Raw genomic sequence first — 24,532 nt, 5'->3', positions numbered from 1 at the left:
GATAGATAGATAGATAGATAGATAGATAGATAGATAGCGTGTTTGTGTATACGAAGTTCACCGCGTAGCAAGTTCTTCATTTTATTCTGGCAAACCACACCTATTTACATGCAGGATGTGGTTTGCCAGAATGAAGTGAGGAACATTATACGGGGTGAACTTGGTATACATAAACACAACCAGAAAGTCCAGACAAGTGCTCTGGTCACGCTGTAATAAAAAGTAAAGATATATTAAATCCGTAATGAAGATTGCACGGTATCTGTGTCCGAAGACAGTTTGTGCATGGAACTGCATTCCAGGCAGTACTGAGGTGTATTCAACTGCCGATACATCTGTCTGACCTACTCAGTAGTAATTCCTCTAGTAATCTATTGCACTTGTTACAGTGCATCAAGCCTTACGAGTGGTCCTCACACCTATTTATTTATTTATTTCTTCAGTACCTGCATTGTCTTTGCAGGCAACACAGTAGGGGGGAGGGGGATGTGTACATAACTAGATTAAATTGTCAATAATTTCTACACACAAAGCGTTGTAAAAATCACCATTACATTGAATTATTTCTGCAATGTTTGAAGAAAAAGCGTTCTACTCGCTCGCAATCCTTAAAAAAAAAGAATAACGTAAGGTGTCACTTTTTAAAGGAAATTCAAGAACTTTCAAAGCATGGATTCTTCTACGAAAACTATATGATGGTAATGCGGTATATTTGTTACTGTAAATGACAGTTTTTGAATAAGAAATGCCATGAAAGAATTTGAGTCTCAGTGCTTCCCTCCTGTCCTTGAAGTCCTGCCAATGAAGTGCACGCTTACTTTCAGAAACACTGAGGTATTTTGGCGTAATTTTCCAAAACAAATCAAACTGCCTATTCTAAATTTTTTTCTAGTGAATTGACTAAGTGTCGAGTTAGTGAATTTACTAGTACGCATGTGTTGAGACACATGCGTACTATGCGTGCTATGCGTACTAATGATTAGGTACTCAAGTATTGAGCGCAGGTGACTCACAGCCGTTCTTTCAAGTTACTATGTAATTGTATGAAATTACGACGGAGGAAGCCCGATTTGCGTGCTGTCTTTGTTTTTATTTTCTGTACATGCCTACGCCTCCTTGAATCCTAAGTAAAAACAATCCCCAAGTATTTACATTCCGTAGCCCCGCGTAACGTAACGTTATTTATTTTTTACTCATATGCCCCATGTGAGCATTTCCCTGTGAAGGTGTTGATTGAAGATTTCAAAACATTTAGAGTCATGTGTCATTCCTTACGCCACTCTGAAACTTGATCTAAATCACTCTGAAGGTAATGGAAATCATAATTACCATCAGTAGCTCGATACACCACACAGGCGTTTGCAAACGTCCTGAAAGATGACGGGATTCCACTAGTGATGTCGTTTTTGTACAACAAAAATAATAAAGGCCACAAGACGGAGCCTTGGTGAACTGCAGAGGCTACCATGGCGACTGCAGAAGAAATCACTCTAGAGTCGTGTTTTGATTTCATATATAGTTAAAAATATGTCCGATGTTTCTTTGTTTCTTTGCAAGTTTTCGGTATACTAGAGCTCGAAGCATTGCACGTATGCAATGTGGTCCGTACTTCCGGAGTGTGGTTCTTGTTTTAGTGAGTGTTTTTCTTTTATTTTCTTACTTTCATGGGTGATTTATTTCGAGCTTCATACTAGCCACTCCCGCTTACAGCCTCATTTGAGGCTAGCAGCACTGTGGAAATAAGAAAATAATACGATGCTAGTAGGGAGACGTAGCAGTTAAAAAAGGCATAAGAAGTATGTGGGTAAAAAAAGCACGAGAAGTAAACATGCGCCAATACCTGTATTAAGTGATGAGCCCTAATTCGCTTACACTCACAAGCCAGTTCACGCGTGCACCTATTGTTGTTCTTTCTTGTTCAATTTCCATTGCGATAGAACTTATATGAACAATGCTAGCACTTCATTGGTATGGGCGTTGGCGTCGCCGTCATGCTCATCGCTATGTGAGAATCATTAACCGTGTCCCTAATGTAGAATACTCTATATGCGCGAGCGCTGCATTGCATTGGCATGACTAAAAGAATTATCCGCTTTGTTGATGATTTTTATTATTATATTGTCGCGGGTTATGTAATGGGTCTGACTGTGGGCTTAGTGTTTTGAATGTACTGAAAGTGTTTCGTGAATGTGGCCTGGGACTCAAGTTTACTCATGAGATAGCAAAAGACAACCAGCTTCAGTGTTTAGACCTATCAATAAGAATTTCCCCTAACTATATGTTCTGGGTGTACAGCGCTAGAACGGAAAAAAACCTCTGCTTCAGCAAAGGACAGGTCATTAGAAAATTGTTGAAAATAAAATAGCAGAGTCTTGTCTTGAAAGGGCTATTGTAAAGCCCTGCAATCCTGCTGACCCGCAGGTCCCGGCATCGAATCCCGGCTGCGGAGGCTGCATTTCCGATGGAGGCGGAAATGTTGTAGGCCCGTGTGCTCAGATTTGGGTGCACGTTAAAGAACCCCAGGTGGTCGAAATTACCGGAGCCCTCCACTACGACGTCTCTCATAACCATATGGTGGTTTTGGGACGTTAAACCCCACAAATCAATCAATCAATCAATCAATCAATCAATCAATTAATGAAGTCCTGCAATCACGCAATGAAAGAAAGCTTTTCAAAGCAAATAGCAAAGCTATCCTCAGTAGGTTATCAGGAACAGGCTACCACTAGAGCTGTTGACAAATTTATAGGGATAGTGAAAGTCATGCGGCCTTCACCTCCGTTGTTTCCGCGTACCTGTTAATGTGCAACACTTGTGTCAGGCCGTTGGAAAGTAGTTAAAAATGGCGGAAAGAAAAAGTAGCGGCTGGCTAAAAGAAAACTCAAAGTTCATAAAATGCCCAGAACGGGTGGTATATCCCAAATCATAAACCTGTGTAAATGTGTACATAGGACAGACTGGCCGCTGCTTCAATACATGACTAAAAGAGCATGCTAACTCGCTAGGAAAAGAAACCTTTTCTCACTTGTCAGGTCATTGTATATCATGCTATTGCAATCCCGTTTTTCGCGATACAGACATTTTGTTCTAACGAGAGATAAACTAACACATTACTTACAGAAGCCTTTAATATCAATACGGTTACAAAGAAATGTATTAGCCAACCTTGATTGACACTAAGAGATAGGGAGTTCAGTTTTTTTTATTTTGTTAAGCCATTTATCTTTATGTTTGCCTGTCACATGAATTGCACATGCGCTATGCTGGTTCTCAGGTATTCATACCTTTCGTTTTGTTCAAACATAAATTAGTCGATAGTCAGCGCTCGTTTGTCTCTTTGTTGTTCCGTTTTTCGTGCGTGCCAAAAGAATTTATAAGTAGACGTGGATGTTGGTTTGTCCAGGAAGGTGGTGGAAACGAGGAAACGCTGCTGGCATGAACCTTGTGATTGATTGATTGATTGATTGATTGAACGTTTCTTATCATTTGTATCATGAGGTTTACAAACACTGGTTGGACCCATAGCCTGAGGCTAGTGTAGGGTCCAATGAGAAAAGTAATGGACAGAAGCGGGAAATATCAATTACACATAATACATATGTAGCTATACAGACACTGTAAATATACACATATACAGAGTAGAGAAGTCTTTCTCTTCCTAAACAATCTGGTCACACCAAACGAAACTGCATGTACGCATACAAAAGTTATGACAGATAACTTCGTGGACACACCACAAAAACATCAGTTAAAATACATAAAGAACATCAAACTATCACAAGTTTTAGTTAGAAGGAAAAAAAATGCAAAGCAACCTTCTTATGGTTGCTGGGCAAAGAGGTAGAGGAGACAAGGCGGACCAACTTTGCATTAAGCGCCACAAATTCATCGTCGAATAAATATGGTTAAAGAAAACTTGAAAGCATGTGTGTTCGTTCAAGTCTTATGCATCATGTCAAGAACGAAACGCAGACGAGCCTCGTGGCTGCTCAGGGGTGAAGGTGAAAAGGAGACATGTGTTACCGTAACTAACACATGTGAGCTCTGGCATAAGTACATGTGCGAACACTGAACGGGCTGGACAGGCACCGGAATCGACGAATATAAGAACAAGAAAATAAACGAGCTAGATGTAACGCATTGTAATGGCCAACCTCCTGGTGTTTTCCTGTTCGTTAATTATATCGCAGAAAAAGATTACCTGATAAAGGGTAAGGATTTTCCACACGGCACCAAATCAGTCGTGTCCGCTAAAGGCACTCCTATCACGAACCAATCACCAAGCTGCAGCCGTGCCGAAGCAGCCAATGAAGGGACCGCTCCACAACCTTGGCACACACGTGCGGAGCGTACTGCTTTCCTGATTAGCCGGAGGCACTCCCGCAGCTGCCGGCAATGCTGCACAGTTTTTCGCTGAGGTGCATTAAAGAAGAACCGAGCCCTTCTCAGGAGCTCGATGTGGAATGTCAGCCGCACGAAATTAATATCTGTCAGCCTCTTTTTGGTGCAGAGGAACAGAAAGGGAAAGTCCTTGTTCACCTTCATCTTTTTTTCTTTTTGTTTTTGGCTCATACGTGCAAGCTTATTCGAAGCCAAGCCAAGCGTTGTCATAGCCAAGGCCGAACCATTTTGAACGAAGCTATAGTAGGCGCCTGTTGGGCGTGGTTGTTCATTTCGAAACGACTTCGGACGCGTTTGAAGATTTAAGAAAGAAAATAGTGATAAAACAGATTGTACTGGGATCCGCAGTAATTGATTTTCAGGGAGTGTTGAGATAGAAGTCTGTAAAATAAGATAAGTGGGTGGGAAGCTGAGCAGTTTTTTTTGTAGATAGATACGCTACCCTCAGGCAATCTCAGAGGAACACCAGGGTGGACTTGATTCTTATAACAGCTTAGAGAGAGTGTAGTAAAGATTACTAGTTTCAAGACAAGCTATCTGCAGGCTTACTCAGAGATAGTTGTTGGAACACTTAAATGGGAAATAACCACGAAGATTACGTCTTTAGAGCAGCACTTCTGGATTCTTCTATTTGTTTTTGAAAGCCGCCGCAAGCAAACGGCCTCAGAGAAGCCATAATATGGTATACCTTCGGCAAAAAAAGGAGTGATCATAAACGCGATAATATATATATATATATATATATATATATATATATATATATATATATATATATATATATATATATATATATATATATATATATATATATATATATATATATATATATATATATATATATATATATATATATATATAAAGTGATGATACTGGCTCAGGGTTGCCGAAGAAGCCGAATGTGTTCACACCAATTCTGACCGCCTACTTGTGTTTTATTACACTCAATCGTACGCTAGAAAGTTCACGTCTAGAATGCAATACGTCATTATATACTATTACTAAGCCACTATATTCTCAATATTTTAAAGATGCACTGAAATTAGTGACGCTGCACAGACGTGAAAACGCGGGACTTCCGGCTCAAAATTAACAAAAAACATTGAACTTTTCCTAATTTTATTTTCGGCATAGTACCCGTGAAGTACAGAAGCTCAGTTTCAAAACATAGTTTTACCAGTGTGAATTACTTTACGATGTCTCTAAACATCCTTTCATGTGCGTTCAGAAAAAGAAAGGGTCCTGTCTCAAAGCGGAAGGGAAAACGAGGTTCCATTCCAAGAAAGCCAACCTTTCTTTTTCTTTTCGCTCTGCACACTTTGGAACACGACATAAGGCAAAAGATCTCATTGAATCAATCCACATGAAAGAAAGAAAAAATAAGTTTGTTCAGAGGTGGTCCAGTCGCCCGTTCGGAAAGCTCTGTGCGATGGAGTTGGCGTGTGCTGTGAGGCGGAAGAACCGAAATTGAACGCTTTATAGTGTAGGATTTAAAGTCGGGTGGTACAAAGATAAGTCTTATTTGGTACGGTTTTCTTTTCTCTGGCCGTCCGAGTTCTGAAAACGGTTTACATCGGGTAGTACTTACGCCGAAAGTATTTCTTTTTCAGAAGACACTTGCGCCAACAGATAGACAAGCGGTCTTTTGGAGTCGAAAGCACCCGTTGGATCAATGGCACGCATTCACCGCACTGAACAAACAAACAAACAAACAAACAAACAAACAAGCAAACAAACAAACAAACAAACAAACAAACAAATGAAATAATTAGAGAAACAAACTGCGTGATAAGTTGAGACATGCACATTACCGCCCATTGCACGCAAGCCGAAAAAACGACATTCGAGTTTCATCCCCAGTTATTTCTTAAAAAAGGTAAACAAAGCATGACTAGAATAAAGCTGGGAACAACTTGTTTTTTTTTCCCACATCCCTGTAGCTCGTTTCCCGCGAGGCTGTTTCTCGAAAATTTCGGTCTTGCAACCGCCGACAGCACTCGTCTCCAAACAGTTCGGCATCAGAAAAGCTGAATTGCCTAGGTAGTTTTGCCTAATACTTTCTGTTTTACCTTCTTCCGAACATCTCATACACATCCCTTTGGTTACTTGCGGGGCATATTCGGCGATTGAAAGGCGCTCAAACTCTGCACACACTTAAGAGCCCGCCCGACGTCTTCGAGAGTGTACAAGCCACAGATGGCTGCATAAGATATCTCTTGAGAGTGTATTCATTATTCGTACTTGTTTGCGTGACGCTGCAGGCAGCTGCTCCTTCATTATTAAAGCCGCAGGTGCCGATGGGTCAGTGGAGGCAAGAGAACTGGGAGCGTGTTTTTTGCCGTTTGATTTAAAGTAATGTTTTATTCCTTTAATAAAAGGCGGAGAAAAAAATCTCTAGCTGTTGCAGTTTTCCTCATAGCAATTTATTTTCTCTGTGGACGGGTGTTCTCATTCTAATCAATAGAAGAACTATCACTACTTGAACTTCAATTCCTGATATCGGTGCTGGAAAAGGGGGAATATAATGGATAATTTGTCTTTTTTTGGACGCAAAATTATTTAGAACGGGCAATAAAGCCAAGGAAAGCGTGACGGGAGCTATCTGCGGTAGTTAGGAAGCGAGCGTTCCTAAACAAAAGTTCGTGTTGTTATGTTCTGTTACAATCGTAGGAATTGCGCCAACCTTTATTGTAATTGTACGCGAATGAAATAAGTAAATAAATAAAAACTCCTAAATAAATAAAAAAATAACCCCTTCAGTCACGAATTGTTACCCGTTGTCAGTAACGCACCCAATTTGTGTGGCGTAATTCAAAGGCACCCAGTATTACATTTCAAGTAAGAAAATGATAAAAAAACGTTGTTTTGTGTGAGGTATAGTAATGGACGTTAGTTAGTGTGTAAGTGACTATATAATTATTCTGCCACCAGTCAACTTCAGTACCAGCATAAAAAGTACCACCCATTATGCCCGAAATGCATGCACAATTTGTTTGTGGTTGTATTTGTTTGAAAGAAAAAGAAAAAAACTTTTTATGTTGGTCTTTCGAACGCGTCACGTTGAACAATCGTCAAACATGGTAGTGTATACAGCTAAGTAATTCTCTGCAGCATTACGCAGCATAAGGCTGTTAAATTGTCACCAGTTGTTCTCTCAGGAGGCCTGCGCTAATGCGCACACTAATTTTCAAGCCATTTGATGAAACACGCGGTGCGTGACATGCCATTGAAGTCAGCATATAAACAAACAGGAGGAAGACAAATTTAGTGCGTCCATCCTCCTATAAATGAGTTGGATTTGAAGCAGATCTTATAGACATAAATTCTCACTGCCAAATTAAAACGCAGCGTATCGCAAGCGATTACCTGAGGAGCTCATGGCATAAAAAAAATGTCATTGTGTGTAGCGTGAAGACTGCGCACTAATGTGTTATAATGCGGCCTTTGTGAATCGAAAGCAGGCGCAAAAGCACATGCTTCAATGTTCCATCTTTAGGAAGTCTGGTTCACTTATGACTGTCATCGACTATGAGCGGAAATGCTGGAAGCTGTAGTTCGACGTTTTCATAATATAACCTTGCGCCTGTTTCGTGGTTATGCGCTTTTTTTACTGGGTAGGGCTAGTAGTGCGTAAGCAAGATAACCGCATGCCCTTTAGACTACCTCACTGGATTAAAACAGAAGGCAAAGGCGTGAGGGAAACGGAGACAGCTATGTGGGCACATTAGATTAGAAAGTTTGTGGCAACAGCCCACACAGGACCCCGTTGATTGGCGGAACGCGGGAGAGGTCTTCGCTATGTAGTGGGTGCAGTCAGGCTCATGGTGATGATGATGATGATGTTTTTACTACACTGTAAGCAAAAACTATCCGAGTTTGGGGTTTTTGCGGCTAATGACCTCTGAAAACTCTCTCGCGTTTAAAATTACTACCTCGTGTAGGAGCAAAAGATGATACACCACATAGTTTTACCACCACCTCTCAGGCAGGTAGTAAAAGGATGTCAAAATCCAGTTTTACCACGTAGGGAGTTTTCTATCACGTAATTTTTAACCTGCGTTTCATAGTTTATTACCACGTGACTGCAAGGTGCAGCTGTTTTGGCGGCTTTTGCCCCATGCCCCCCATTGTGACGCTCTCAGTGAATCATGAAGGTACGCGATGACCACAGATATTTTTATTTTTTTGGTATCGCCATGCCTCAGGACTGACCTCGAGTCAACGCACTTTCACTTGAACTGGGGGCAGCATAAGCATAACAAGCGACAACAGCATTCTGTGAACGAAAAAGAAAAAAAGACGGGGGGGGGGGGGGGGGGATCTGAAAAGAAAAAAAAAAGAAAGAAAACCTGCTGTGGAAAGTTGTCCTGCATATTTTCGCAAATTGTTGGCTTTTGCTCGGCGGTGGCCTTGGAGACAGACGGTGCAAGAAGCTCGGTATCTGTGTGTCTAGTTGGGCTGATGGATCTCACGTGTTTCCTACATCATCGAGCGATTGTGCGCTTCCGAGCGCCTCCAAACCTGCACGTCGCGGATATCTCGCTTCCGAGCCGAATCACGGACATCTGCCAGTGGTAACAAAATCAATCTGGTGTCAACGTCCGTGCTTGCCTACTGGAGAAGCAATAAGCAAAATGTTTCACTCTGTCGTCGGCACCGAGCCGTGGCTGCCAGTGACCAGTGGGAGTGTGTCGCCGGGACAGGTGAAAGAAGCATCGCGTATATTTTGTTCAACAGTAGGCGATGTCTGCATGAGTAAAGTGCTGCCCGAATCGCCCACCTCATGCACCAACTGTTCTCAAACAAGTAGCGCGAAGCCGATACGAGGCAGACGGAACCAACAAGCGGCTGCCGGTGAGCACGAAGAAAACCCGGACAATGGTCTTTCGTTGGAAGTATGCATACACCGCCCCGTCCCCATAAGATAGCGGTCACGTGTTCATTTGTGTCTGAAATTACGACGAAATTCGCACAGGATATGTGTTCTGTGATCGCCAGCTGTGTTTCATCGGATAGCCGTGCTCCTCGAAAAGGCTTAGTACGCCGTCGGTAAGAAGCTTGTGTGCAGGCGTGCACCGCTCTTCTACGCCCGTTGTGATGAATACGTGCTGCTACTGTGTTTGTGCACTGTCGCTCAATGAAAATCATTGAGCTACCATGGTTTGTGCGCAATTAGGTATATTTTATGGACTTGTGCATCAGAAGTGCTAACACGCGTGGGGCCTTGAGCCCGGTGTGCCAAGTAATTATTGGATACTCAAAAAGATGAGATCGGGTAGATTTATAATAAAAGGTCGGTGTGACACTTAGTGCCCTGCAGCCCACCTTAAGCTTCCGCTTGCACCTTCAACCGTTGTTGTTAATCAATGCAAAAAAGAGCTCTCCTACCGGTACTTCAAGGCCGGTTGAAAAGTCGTGCCTATATATACCGGATTGTCAAAGTGTAGTTGAGCAACGCGTGCAGTCTGTTCGAGTGGTGTATTATTCTGCAGTTGTTGTGTGTGCGTGTTTGTCAGTATGTGAATCTATGTGTCACCAATTCTGCCGTTCAATAAATTCAATCAATTCTGCTATTTAATAAATTCGTCGACTCTGGGCGAATGCACTCGTCAATTTTTATTTTTTTACCACCAGAAATAACTCTCAGAAGTCGCCTCAAAAACCTTGTGAAGGCAGTAAAAATTTACTCTCTCTATACCCGTTAAAAACCTCAAGGGGGTAAATAATTACTACTCTCCCTATGTTCAGAAACTCAGCACGAGAGTAAATTTTTACCTCGATAGTAGGTGGTAAAAAAAAAACAGGAAAGGTAGTGCGTGAGAGGACAAATGGTTTACCCAGTTTTTGAGGTTATTTCAGGTCATTTTCGTTTAGTGTGTAGAGTGCACATCACTCATTCGAGGCTTTCATGACGTGTATTAGTTGACACGCTGTAAGCTAACAACAACTTCATAGCACGAAAGTGTTCTATGTATACACAGGCCATAGACGCCTTAGATGCTAAGTAGGTTGGGGTATTGTACTGCTAAGCTTGTCGTCACTAACTCGATCCCCGCCACCGCGGCTACATTTCGATGGGAGGGAGGGGGCAGAATGCAATACCAAGCGTGTATTGTATCGTGTGAGTGCACTTTAGAAAGTACCTGATCGTCTAAATATCCGGAACCCTTTACTAAAACGAACCTCGTAATCATATCGTAGCTCGGGCGCATAGCACTAATAATATTTTCGCTAATAATAGTTATAATAGTATTACTAGTAGCAGTAGTGTAGTAGTAGTAGTAGCTGTAGTAATAGTTGTAGTAGTATTAATTGTAGTAGTAGCAGTATTTACTGTTTACATTTTCAATAGCCTAAGACTGATACAAATCGGTATTTTTATCTGCTATAAGTCACGTGACAACGAGGTAGCGACAGCGTCAGTAAAACACGCCTTAAATTTATCTAATAATAATAATAATAATAATAATAATAATAATAATGTAGACATTAACATCTCTAAACCACGATATTACTATGAGAGACGCCATAGTGGAGGGTAACAGAAATTTCGACCACCTGGGGTTGTTTAACAACACCTAAATCTATAGAAACATTAGCCTCAACCATTTCCGGCTCCATCAAAAATGCGGCCGCCGCGGCCGGAATTCGATTCAGCAAGCAGCAGGTCAGCAGCCGAGTGCCTTAGCCACTACACCACCGTGGCAGGTCCCTACACTTATCTGTCATCTATAAATCATTAGGTTCCATGAGTGAATACGTGCTTTTGTATGCACGTACGTGCATACAAAAGCACGTATTCACTCATGGCAGGCCGTTCCGGGCCTCCAGAGCTTTACTTAATTACACGAAATAAATCATTGTAGAACAGAAGGTGACCGACGTTTCCAATAAGACGGGATCTGACGACGCAGTCGAGTTATGCCCGTGAGACAGTGGTAACTCGTAGTGACACGGGACGCCTGATAATTAGTGGGATCACTGCTATTGATGATACTGAAGTGCGCCTTGTTTTACCCAAGAGGTTGGGAATCTTGGTCATCGCCGTCCTCGTATAGCCGGTGCTTATTAAACGTGCATCATATGCACACCATTATCGATGACCTCAGACAGTACGTGCTCGATAAACAAGCTCACCGGCAGAGGTGTGATAAAGGTTACCTTGTGGAAGTGCTCGCGAGAGAGACTATATCATTAATAATGCCTCAATTGTCCTTTCTTTTATGGCTTTTTTTGCCTCCCTTTCACGTGAATGCCTTATAAGTGTCACACGTTCATTCAGGTTCGCCTCAAGATCGAAACAATGAATTCCACAATATGTTGAATTGCTGTTCGAGGGGAGATTAGCAGCGAACACCAATGGCATAACACCTTACCTGATCCAACAATGGAACGACGCCATCACAAGAGAGCACTGCCGCTGGTGCCAGTGCAAACAACACGCGTGCTGTCTATGGTTTCAACGTGATTGAGCAGCGAGAACATGACACGTAGAAATGCATTAGTCACCTGCTGACCCCTCTCAAGATACGGGCCACACGACCAAGCCCAGCCATCGAAGTGCGCAGTTCCTACCGGAGCCACACAGCCTCCCTTCGGCATTCTTCAATGCGCCTTTCGCGCAACGGAGATGGCAGGTTCGTTTGATCTCCGCTTCAGCGGCAATCGTCACATGCCCCCCACTCGCGCTCACCTCTAGTTAACCAATGACCTGTGGTTTGTAACTTTGAATCACTTACCTCTTCATTTGTTTCATCATGTTCAAGGCAATATGTTAAATACAAGATGAAAACCACATTATCATAGAAATCTTTTGTTCGTTCGTAGTAAATTTTTATCCTCAAATAATTTTTCTGTACGTGCTTATGCGCATCCTTTGTACTGTATATAGCTGATGTAGTAATTACATCTTTTTTTTCACTAGGCATCATTCTGTAATTAATGCATTTTTTTATTTTTTCCCCTTTTACCTTTTCCTCTTGCTTGTCAATCGAGGAGGAATCGGGGAAGGAAAGTAAGGAACAAAATAAAGACAGGCCAAATAAACGCGCGTCCACTCGGCTACCCTACATCAGGGAGAAGGGAGAAAGGAATATAGCAAATAAGGAAAAAAAGAGGGAAAGAAATCCTGTCAGGGTACAAGTGCGCTTGTACATTGTACGCCTATAATCGCTGATTTATTTCGATTGATTAAAAAGAAACACAAGAATGCTCATGTCGCATGGCTAGCCTGCAACGCCTAATGGCACGGTCCGAGGATCGTGGCTCTATGTGCTTACTCACAACGCGATCACAGGAACACAATAGACGTATTGCTTCGTTGATGTCGTAAGAGGCACATTTAGAAGGGTCTGCCATTCCTATGCGATCGGAGTATGCCTTCGTGAACGTCACTGCCAATCAAAGGCGGCACCGTAAAGTTGTGACGCAACGGGAGAAATGCGATGGAATGAGAAGATCTGCCGGTGGGTCCAATTTATGTATAGGAGGTCGTTCCCTGCAATGGGGTCGCTCAACCAAGTTTGCGACATTGCGTCGGCGATCGAGCGAATGCTAATTGCAGCGTCTGTTCTCGACATGTATATTCGCGCTGCCTGGCCGTTCTCGCGAGCGGACCGGGCAATATCGTCAGCGAGGTTGTTACCGACAATGCCACAAGGCCACTGCAACCAATGAAAGAGAACGTCATGTCCCTTCGATAAAACGTGGTGAAGGACTTCTCTCGTTTCATCAACTAGCTGCACACGTGTACTCTTCGTTTCAAAAACGGTTGCAAGGTGCAGGTTAGAGGTGGTTGGTACTCCATGATCAACTATATCTAGTGTGATTTTTTTAAGCAGCGGACGAAACAGACATGGACATGAAACAGTCCCGATGAAGTCTCTTTCATCAATTCTGAAAAAAATTGAGTGAGAAGTACGTGATTGCAAAGTCGTACGGTATGTCTTATAGTCGCAAAAAACAGCTCACTTATAAGGCTGCGCTTTCACAATATAAGGGATAGTAGCGAGTAAGGCGATATGTACCGCTGCTGCTTCTGTCGTTTTGTGGGGACACTTTGAACTTGACAGTCACTTGGCACGCCGGAATAGCAGCAGCACCTGTGGAGCTGTCGGTTGAGACCGATCCATCGATGGGAATGGGTGTCCTTTGGCCATTCTTCCCGTTAGGTAGTGACAACGTCACCTCTGCCGTAGCACAAGTGTTTAATGAAGGTTCTGCTTCGTAATTTTCGGAGCTGTGAAAGCGTACCTGTGGTTGTCGTAGCCACCATGGTGGCGAGCGACACTGGTCTCGCTGCTGCAGAATAGCCCCATGGAAGGCATCTTTTTAGAGTAGAAATAGTCTTGGACAACACGGTTTGTGATTTCTAAAACATCAATTCAGCCAAATGGTAACTGATAACTCGGCAGAGGTGTCTAATGTGGACTCTTAAACAGTCAGTGGTTACGTATGTTCGAACGAAAGGCTCTGCTGTGAATACTTATGTTTTATGTACCCCACTAATGACAAGGGTTCCCCTAGTGGTTTCTCACGTCGGGACTTGCGGTAAATGTATTATGCAGTCCTGCCTTTAGTAGAATTCTTTATTCTTTACGTTTTCATTTCGATTTTGTGAGTGTATTTTAAGAAATTGTGACATGAAGGATCAAAAAAGTGGAAACAATCTATTTGGCGAATAGGCGTCTGTTTCCTAAAAAAACAAGAAAAGTTCTTCATCCTCTTATTTGTGAGAATTTCAGACTTAAGTATACAACATACTTAAAAAAAAATACCTCCTCGTAAATCAGATAAGCAAAGAAAAACAAAAAATAAGTGCCCGCAAGTACACTAACATATGTTCGGAATAAATATAACACGCATGAATATTGCTAAGGAATGCGTAAAAGAAAAAAAAAGCCTAGAGATCAAAACAATAACACTTGCAACGTTCTTGCATCTATAATTAGTGAATATAGCACATGCACCATGAAGCCTACACTTCAGAACACGCTGTTTATTTCAAAACATAGCGATAACTTCATTACGTGCACATATATGCTTAATCGCAATATGTTCATGACCAGTGTTACATATGCGAACCGGTCAAGAGGTTACTTGCATTGTGCAACACCTTCATTATTAATAGGCCACTCTGCAATATTTATGCTACAAAAATGTAGGCGTTGATAATCAGAAATAATCTTCTTTAAATAAACGCTAAATGAAGAATCCTTGAAAAAATAACATCGCTGGAGCCGTGATCAGTACTAATGGCCCTGTACTCTTCAATGCATGAACAGAGGCTGCAGCTAACGTTTCAACAAAGTCTTTTGACCTTTAAGGCAGCCTTCTTAACGAACACAGAACTATATACGCGTTGAAATATTGGCTCATGCTAGGCTTCCTATTGGGAAATATTTCTTCTTTTGAAGCTTCCATCTTTTGATAAACTTCAGCAGTGTATGAACTGCCACTCTTTGGGAACGTGTGTTCGCGTACTTTGGATAGGAAGCCAAGTGTTTCAAGCATATCACTGTTTTTTCACCACGTCTCAAATACCGTATGGGTCATTTCACAGCAAACGTCTAAGTTATCTTGGCCGCCATGTCAAATGTTCTCGAAAAACATTTCACCGAAAACAGTGATTCAGTATATTTCTCAGAGAAAAAAAATTGGTCACGTGGAAGCTATCCGAATTTCGCGGAATGTCGTCCAATTGTAGTTTGTCAGCAAATCATTCGGATAGTATTGCTGCTTTCTTGAATACAAAATTAAGTATAGATGCTAGGCGAACTCGTTTTGGCGGGGTGTTTGAGCTCAATAACGTTACTGCAGCCTCCTTGCCATATAGGCCTGAAGAAAATTTGCCAAATTAGTGTATGTTTGCACGTTTTCCATTGTAATAATATCGCTCTATGTATGAACGTTTGAGTAATGAATAAATACCTCAAAGATAGCACATATTGCATGAAAAATATTTCATACCAATCACGTTGTTAAATAGAGCGTCAACAAGTGAGAATTTTGAGAATAAAATCAATTTGTCGCCGAGTATGATGCAATAGACACTGCGTGGTGGTCCAATTAAAAATCAGCTTTATACCTCAATCCAAGGCAAACAAATAGGCATTCTTAAGTGGTACATTTTATCAATAAATTCTTTATTTAGGAAACAAAGTGATTCTGCGTTCTCTTCTGACAGCTATGGTGAATTTCAACAAGGAAAGTACCGCGAATATGGGACTTCAAAAACTATTTTGTTTCTTCCATTCTATCTCTAGCATACAAAGCTATCAACGCTATATAGCTTTGGTAGATTGTTCCACCAAACATGGTGCCACTATAAGCTTAAAATAAGCCTGCTTCAGTAAATAAAAAAAAAATGCTATTCGTTATAAAATCAACGTTCCACACCCATCACGACCACTTGGGAAAGCTTAAGCAGGGGGTGCCGAAATAAGCTACCTAAATATGAAAATGGGAATAGATAACGCTAATATACCTTTAGCTCAACAAATTAAGTCTCACAGTAGCACGCGTTGAAGGAAAAATTGTATAGATGAAAGTCTTTCGACATTCATGTTTGGTTTTCTCATTCATTTATTCAGTGAGAGGTAAAATTTTGAGCACCCTTGCGTAACACGTTTAAACTCAGAAGTCGCCTTTACTTGCGCCTGAACTGACTTCGCATAAGTTCAGCTAGGGGAGGAGGGGCTGCTGCGGGGGTTTAATTTCCTCCCCGCTACTTCCGATTATTGCGTCTTTGATGTGCAGGCACAGATGCCCAAGCAAGCAGGAAGATACATAAAAACTGGCTGAACACTACCGTCAAAAAATTTTGGAAACGGCTCTGTGACTTCGGTTTTAACAACAAAGTGCAGCTTTTAAAACTTAACTATAGGAAATGAAACTCTTAATTGGATATAACTCATTACGGACTTAAAAGCGGTGGTCACTAACACGAGCACTTGCGTCAAGCAGCGTTCATTATCCTGATGGATGACCACTCAACACGTGCTCGGAATCCACATTGCGGTATCGAGTCGACAAACAACGCTTTGTATTCCATGGATTAGGCTTTTGGTGTGTGACACACACAAGAAAAGAAAGTGAGCAAAGCGAACGGGTTACAAAAGCTTTGTTGCTTCGTGGGTTAGTGAAACGAATGGTGGGCTGCGAAAAACGTGCTTACGACGTACCGGCATGAGACCGGGATTTCGAAACTACTCCTGTCAAAGCTAACGCAGAGGCCTTTTTTTCTATTGTCTTCGAGTTGTTTTCGAGAGATATGTTGAACATTAAGGGACATCGCCCTCGGCGGTCCATTTACAGAGCTTGCGGACGCGTAGCGAACGCATACAGCGTAAATCAGAGCGAGGTATGTATGGCGGTTCCAGTTTACCCGGCTTGCTCAGCGTGGGGACATTTGAGGTCGCCACGGCTGTCTGCCATTATTTCAAGCGTGGTCATCTGAGCCGGCAGTTAGTGAGATTGCGTGGCTAATATTGAATAGGTTGATTTTGTATAAGCATGCAAACAGGCATGTCAAAGTCTTGGAGGTTATGTGTGCTGCTGATAATGGTCATGATTCTTACGAAATTTTTATGGCAGCGTATATAACCCATATAGATACTTGTGAAGAATCGACTGTTAATCAGGTGGAAAGGTAGATCACCTTTAGAAATGTGCGTAGTGGGACATAGGTGAAATCAATTAGATTTATTTATTATTTTTTCATTTAGAATCGACTGTTAATCAGGTGGAAAGGTAGATCACCTTTAGAAATGTACGTAGTGGGACATAGGTGAAATCAATTAGATTTATTTATTATTTTTTCATTTATTTATTTATTTAAAATGTTTTGCACCCCTATAGGACAGCATTCAGTAAGGGGCATCAGTAATCATGACAAAATGAGGCAAAAAAGAGAAAAAAAGAGAAAAAAAAGAAAAAAAAACAAAGATGGCAAACAGCAAGGTTCAGCAGTTTTAAACTGCGCTAGAATGCAACGGAATCAGTTTATTATAGTAAGTTTCAAGAATAGACGCAGATTCATTATGATCTGGCAGACCTTTTCAATGTACAATAACTCTAGGTAGTGGTGATGAGTTCAGTGCCTGCGTGTGACCGTGAATGCGCATAAAACTACGTGAGCTGTGAATTCCTCGAGAGGTGCGGAAAGCAGTGACATTCACTACTATTTTCGATAACTCACAGTGCAAAGAAGTAACGAGGACACATGCAGACGAAGTATAAGACGACACGAGCGCTGCGTCCTTGTTCCTTTTTGCACTGTGAGTTATCGAAAATGAACTATTACCAACTAGCCCAGATTTACCTTCTTGTTTACTACTATATTTGTAACTGGGAAACAAACATATAAAAGCAATCACGTGGCCTTTTTCCAGTGACTGAAATGCAGCGTCTTGTTTCATGCATTAGGGTAATGCTGAATGATAGTCGTAGTTGTCAGAGATGCATCTCGCTGCCCCACTTAGAAGGACTTCAGCAAACGGAATCGATAACCTTCATAAGAGGACCACGTGGATGACGAATATTATAGTTGTAGGTTAAACGAAGTACTATATATACGCTAATTCGTATTCATTAGAACGAGTGTTTCGCAAGTTTCTGTGGTGATAGCCGTGAGATTGACGTTCAATTTCAATGGCGGAGTCGGAGGAAGTTTTCTGCTTCTTGTTGAGCTAGTGTGTTCTATTGACTGAGTGAGGGCGGGAGCCAAGAGTGCCGATGAATCGTCGTGTATTCAGAGCAGGAGTTGCTCCGTGGAGCAGTAAAAGTTGCTCCGCCGAAACCAGCAAAGTGGACCGGAACAGGTTTTTCAACGAGTGGCCGTGGCATGACGTACTTTCTGTAACACGTTTGCATGCTTGCAGACACTGATGGTAATCCCGTGTTCCTGCGGTAATGCCGAGCGACATGGACAAGTCTGTAATTTGTGTGACATTGTTTCCCTTTCTTTATAGCAACTGCTCCGAGTCAAAAAAATGTGCCTGTTAGAGGGATTTACCAGATAGTGACCGCGACGCTGAAACTTCCATGCACAAGCGGGGATTCGACAGCATTAAGCACTGCTGTGCTCTGGGTGTATAACGCTGTCGTGGCCCATATTATATTCTGATCACGGAAATGGAGGCTTGGTCCATGCCATAGCAGAGTGAGCGAGCACTCTACCGTTATGGTCCCTTTGAAGTTACATCAGCGTTCTTCTTCATATTGCTCAAGATGAGATATAACTAATTAGCGCAAGACAGACCAATGACAGGGTGAAAAAAAACAGACAAGACGCAGCGCTAATTAGCTTCGTCTCAAATCAATTTGACCCATTAGCCTAACTTTCTGCTCCAACACAGCTCAAGGTGGCCAATACCGTTTTCTAGATAGTATAGGGAAGTAAAAATAGGTCCAAGTGTAATGTGCGAGGCATCACATCAGATACATTCTTAGGCTGTTCAGGATCAAGCACTCTTCAGATCGATGTCTGGCTGTCGGCGCAGTGTGAGCTTATAGGCAGCCGATATGATGAAGGGACAGCTGGTCAGAAAGCCGTGGCAAGAGAGTACTGTAGGCAAGAAGACTCGCGATAAGGGCGGGTCGAGTGTTATTGCTGTTCTGTTTTGGCTGTATTCAGTGGCACCTGGCTAAACATAGCGGCACGGCGGCTCTTTGTAAGTGCTCCAAATTCTAGCCTCTCATTCCACACATTTCTTTATTTGAAGATCGTGCAGTCTACTCCATGGTGGTACTAGGGCTGATGAGGATTATGACTCGTGTGATGATGTTCATGATCGTCTTATAGGCGTTGTGTTCTGAGGCAGGGATCAACAAACCCTGGTCTGATTATTTTTTTTCCACTCCACTATTCTTTCATTTATTGCAGTCCACGTTATAATTCACATCTTTGTGATGCTTTCTACCTTCATTTAAAAAAGAATTGCGATTTGGGCTAGTTGGTTTGAATTCATGATATTAAGGGCTGCAGCGCGAGCACGCAGGTGCTAGAAGAAACAGACGAAAGCCGAGGCACGGAAGGCAAAGAGGACAACACGAGCACTGTGTTGTCTTCTTTGTCCTCAACACATCAGCGCTCGTGTTGCCCTCTTTGCCTTCCGTGCCTCGCCTTTCGTCTGTTTCTTCTAGCACCTTCGTGCTCGCGCTGCAGCCCTTATTACCATGACTTCATTTAAAAGCCTCGTTTTCGTGTATCGTTCTTCTGCTTACACTTGTAGCTAATAAAATAGCCTGTGTTTCTTGCTGTATTTCTCCTGTTCTTAAAATCGCCGGATCACTTCGACTGATGGCCATTCAACAATTCCATAATCTCTGAATAATGACGCCTCTTAAATAGCCATCAGACTTGGTATGAATACCTTCACTTGCATACTGTATACAACAAAGCTTCGGGAAGGTGGCCATTTGCCTCTTTCTTCGGTACAGTTGCGCAAAAATGCGCTCATTCAAGTTCGCGTGAACACGGCTCAACTCTGTTTCGCGCACTGCAGCACAGCACCACCCGACGCGGCAGCGTGAATACGACTTAAGGTTTATGGCACCCTCCCTCCTATTAAGGCGGAAGGCAACACCACCAGTGTACTTGGATTTAGGCACGGATTCGGAAAAATCCCTGCTCAAAATTAAGCAGCAGTCAACCGCCACTACAGTGCGCCTAAAATATTGTTTATGTTTTGGGCACGAAATAGGTTTCATTTAGGCTTATCTTTTACCTTGAAAGCCATGACCTCGATGGTCTAAACTTTTCAACACTTGTGGAGCGTGTAAACTTTCCGTAGCCTTTTTGTGAAAAAACGGCGATGTCATGAACTTTTTCCTGGTCTAAAGGGGAGTATTGAGTGCAAGAACATTCTATAAGAGAAATGTTAATAAAAGAAAGAAAGAAAGAGAGAAAGAAAGAAAGAAAGAAAGAAAGAGAGAAAGAAAAAAAAGAAAGAAAGAAAGAAAGAAAGAAAGAAAGAAAGAAAGAAAGAAAGAAAGAAGTGGGATGAATGCACAGTGCTCGAGGCGTCACAACTCATCAAGCGCCAGCAGACAAATGCAGCGGCTGCAGCTCACGCGTTACTCAATGCATCAGCATTCTGCGATCGTGGTTCGGCAGCTCGTTAATCACGTTATGATCCGCTCGGGTTATGAAAGCGACGAGAGCAGGTTGATTAGATTATCTTTTCGTTTCATCTTTATTCGCGGTGTTATGGACTCCTGAGCTGAACGTACGCAGGCGAAACCGCACCTGAACTAATCCGGAAAGTGGACGATGCAGGCAAGCACCAAGCGCACTATTCTTTGGTTAAAGCTGAATAACTTATGTCCTTTCCTGTCTACTCTTCAAAAAAAAAAAAAAGAACTCCGCCAGAGAGCACGTCGAAAATTCTTCATTACCTCCCCCTTTCCCCTTAGTAACACCATGGTGAAACTTCGTTAGCGTATTTTGACGAAAACGGAAGTTTTGTTTACGTAAACGGGGGCAAGACAAGCGTGAACAGAATAAGCGAAAACTAGCGACACCTGGCAGATTCTTTACTTAAAACTTAGTTTCGAATAACCTGGTCTGGTTTACGGCAGCAGCAGTGCCCTCAAGCTGTACTCACATAACGTGGTCTGAACAATAAGTCCCGAATAAGAAATTTTCTTGAGTGTTTCATATCGTCTGCTTGATATTTTGTACATAATTTTTGTTACCTCGGTATTATTACACCCGCAGGTCGCGGGATTAGATCCCGGCTGCGAAGGCTGCAATTTCGATGGATGAGGTAAGGCTGCAGGCCCGCGGGCTGAGATTTGTGTGCACGTTAACGAACCCCAGGTGGTCTAAACTTCTGCAGTCGTCCACTACGGCGTCTCTAATAATCTAATGGTGGTTTCGGGACGTTAAACCTCACACATAAGCCATCATTGGTATTAGTACAAGCAGTAGTTCTTTTTTAAATTGTGAGAAAACGCTTAGGAACAATGGCAGGAGTGAAAATAAAAAATTTTTTCCGCATCGCAGGATTTTTTTATCTTATCAATTGCACAGGAACAATGTGTGCACCAACGTTTGGCCTCTGAATTTCAAATGAAGGAAAAAAACAGACGACAGAACGAAACATAATTGTTGGAGCTTGATGGCCTGAAAGCTAAGACATGGTATGATTATGAGAGACGATGTGGTGGCGGGCTCCGGAAATTTCGACCACCTACAGCAGCTGCGTAGGCTCGCGTATTGCCATACGGACGTGTGGTGGCACCTTCGTAATAGAGGTATGATGCAGTGGTCACTTCCTTATACCGAACTTGCAGTAGGAGTTCTGTGGTAGTATCTAATGATCAATGTTGAGCGCACAGACGCTCGTTTCTATGCGGCATCGTTAAGCCATGCACCAAAGACCCACGCCTGGCTAGCAGATGAGAAAGTGATGCAAGCGGTATCTCACGACGCTTTCGTATTCTACTCCTGAAGGCAAACCTCAAGCGTCCTCTAAGTGCCATATGTTTCCTTTTTTGTTGTCCTTTTTTATACAAATCTTCAGCCTCACTGAGTAACAGAGTTGTCATTGGGTACTTCCGGAATTGAACGAATGAACAGCGTCAAAGTAGGCTCAGTGTAATTCGACTTGAATGTGTACATGTAGATTTTTCTACTAGCAGGATCATACTTTACGCACTTTTACACAAGCTTCCTATTCTTATAAAACCAGTGAACGAGTGACCAATTTTTGCCAGGCCCGAGTGGTTCTTAGAATGCTACAGTATCCAGACGCCAAGGTCGGCTTTCTTCGTCTTCGTAGCTTCATTGAGGACGTCATTGACCTGGTGACCTACGTACAACGCCAGGAAATGAGCCGAAAGCTATCTGTAGCATTGTTTTTGAATGTCAAAGGAGCATACGAAAATTTCTCTCACGAAGCCATACGGGACGCCCTCGAGTCAGTTGTCTTGGGTGGGCGATTGTATTGCTGGATCTGCTGCTACCTTCATACGAGATCATTGTTTATGGAAACTGATGATGGGCCGACATCTGAGCATTACATACACCGTGGTGTTCCCCAAGGTTGTGTATTGAGCCCCACACTATTCAGTCTTGTTATGATCGGCCTCGTAGAAGCTGTACCAGTTTAGTTTGTGCAGATATCTATCTATGCAGACAATATTGGTGATTAGGCATCTGGTGTAACACTTACACAGATACGTGCGAAACTTCAGAAAGCAGTAAGCTCTATTTCGGCGTACTTTAGAGAACAGAGCCTCGAGATTTCTCCAGACAAATTGGCGCTGGTTGTGTTCACTCGGAAGACCCGCCACGGTGGTCTAGTGACTAAGGTACTAATCTGCTGACGCGCAGGTCACGGGTTCGTATCCCGGCTGTGGTGGCTGCATTTACAATGGAGGCGGAAATGTTGTAGGCCCGTGTGCTTAGATTAGGGTGCACGTTAAAGAACCCCAGGCGGTTGAAATTTCCGGAGCCCTCTACTACGGCGTATCTCATAATAATATGGTGGTTTTGGGACGTTAAACCCCACACATCAATCAATGTTCACTCGCAAGACAAGGACCTCATATTCAACCACTTTCAATGGACAACCTGTCTGCTACACCTGCACACACTGGTTCTTGGGAGTCACCATTGATCGAAATCTCTGCTGGAGTCCCCATGTGGCCACTCTAAAAAAGCGCCTAACAGCGATCGCCCAACTTTTCAACTTTCGCGGAAGAAAAATGTGGGGCATGTCAGGGCACACAATGTTTCGGCTATGCAGGACGTTGTTCCTGGGGTACCTGCGGTACAGCTTGCCTGTTTTTGATGAACACCTGCAAAAGTAGCATACGTACAATCGAAAACGCCCAGGGTCAGTCACTTAAAGCTTGTCTTGAGTTGTCTTGGACGCTGCACATCCACAGTGAAGACCATCGCAATCACCAAAGATCATCCGGCCTCAGTGCACTTTACTCAAAGGTGCTTCGAGCGCTTAGGCACCTTGCTCATGCCCCTGCCCACCACCTCGCTTCGCTTCCAGAAAACCGACCGAGTTCCTCCTTCTGTAAGAGAGTATTGAGTTATCGTGAGAGCCTTCCAGCAAGACACGCACCTCCGGAACGTATTCTGACACCCCCTTGGTGTTTAGACCGTCGAAACCTACGCTTGAAATTGCCAGGAGTTCGCGAAATCGCGGATATCTCAACACCAGTTTTGAAGCAGCTGACTTTACTTATGCTGCACGAAAAATACAAACATCACGTTAAGCTTTATACGGACAGCTCGACAAATGCAAGGAGATCTGCAGAAGCTGTGATCTTCCCAGCAAAAGCAGAAACCGTCCACTTTCTAACGTCTCACAAAAAACATCAACAGCCGCAGAGCTGCTGCACTCCGCTATGCACTCCGCAGGTTTGGTCAAGAAGCACCCCTAGAATGGTGCATTTTCACCGAATCAAAACCAGCTCTGCGTTGTATTCGAACTGTGCTACGTCGTGACCTCGTGACCAATTGGGGCTTCGAACAAGACAGTTGTATCAACAAGTACTACAGAAAGGACATTATGATTCTTTTCAATGGTTATCAGACCACTGCGGAATCATCGATAATGAGCATGCCAACCATGCAACAGAGAACGCTCACGAAAATGACATGATAGATACCATTCCACAGTCAAGAAGCGACGCAGAGCAAGGATTGATACGCTTGTGCACGATGTCACCAGGTCTCTGTGGAACACGCCCGGATTTCAACACACCCGTGTTCACCATCTGGATCCATGCCTATGACTTTCCATTCCATCTGGGTTATCCAGATCTGAGACAACCATGCTCTGCCGCATGTGGCTTGGGATGTCTTACACGAACGACTGTGCTGCCCACATCGTATGGGCAGACAGTGCTGCGTCTGACCATTGTGGTGCTGACAAAACCATCGAACATATTTTGCGTCAGTAAACTCAGTGCAACTGTCAGAGACAGTTCATGTCTGCAGTGTTTGCACGCCTTTGACGACCAGCCGCTTTCCGAAAAAATTAATTTTGGAATGCTGTAAAGATCGGGGTTCGCGTCGAAAAGCCACGAAGGCCCTACTGAAGTCTCTGTGATTGACCCACCTCGTAGAACGGTTTTGATGCTAATAACGAAACATTGATTGATTGAT

At 42.9% G+C, this 24,532-nt stretch overlaps 1 protein-coding gene across 1 annotated transcript in view; it reads left to right on the top strand.

The window, feature by feature from the left end:
- Positions 1-11,829: 11,829 nt before the first annotated feature.
- The window catches only part of LOC142765023 (uncharacterized), a 147,824-nt gene continuing 135,121 nt past the window's right edge, over positions 11,830-24,532 (top strand). Inside the window, exon 1 of the mRNA XM_075865570.1 lies at positions 11,830-12,035. The gene's annotated coding sequence lies outside the window, so the exon portion shown is untranslated. The remainder of the gene's footprint in view (positions 12,036-24,532) is intronic.

The sequence above is a fragment of the Rhipicephalus microplus genome, chromosome 6 (assembly GCF_043290135.1).
Source record: "Rhipicephalus microplus isolate Deutch F79 chromosome 6, USDA_Rmic, whole genome shotgun sequence".
Lineage (NCBI taxonomy): Eukaryota > Metazoa > Arthropoda > Arachnida > Ixodida > Ixodidae > Rhipicephalus > Rhipicephalus microplus.
Note: the sequence above shows the minus strand (reverse complement) of the source record. Positions and strands in the feature narration are given on the sequence as shown.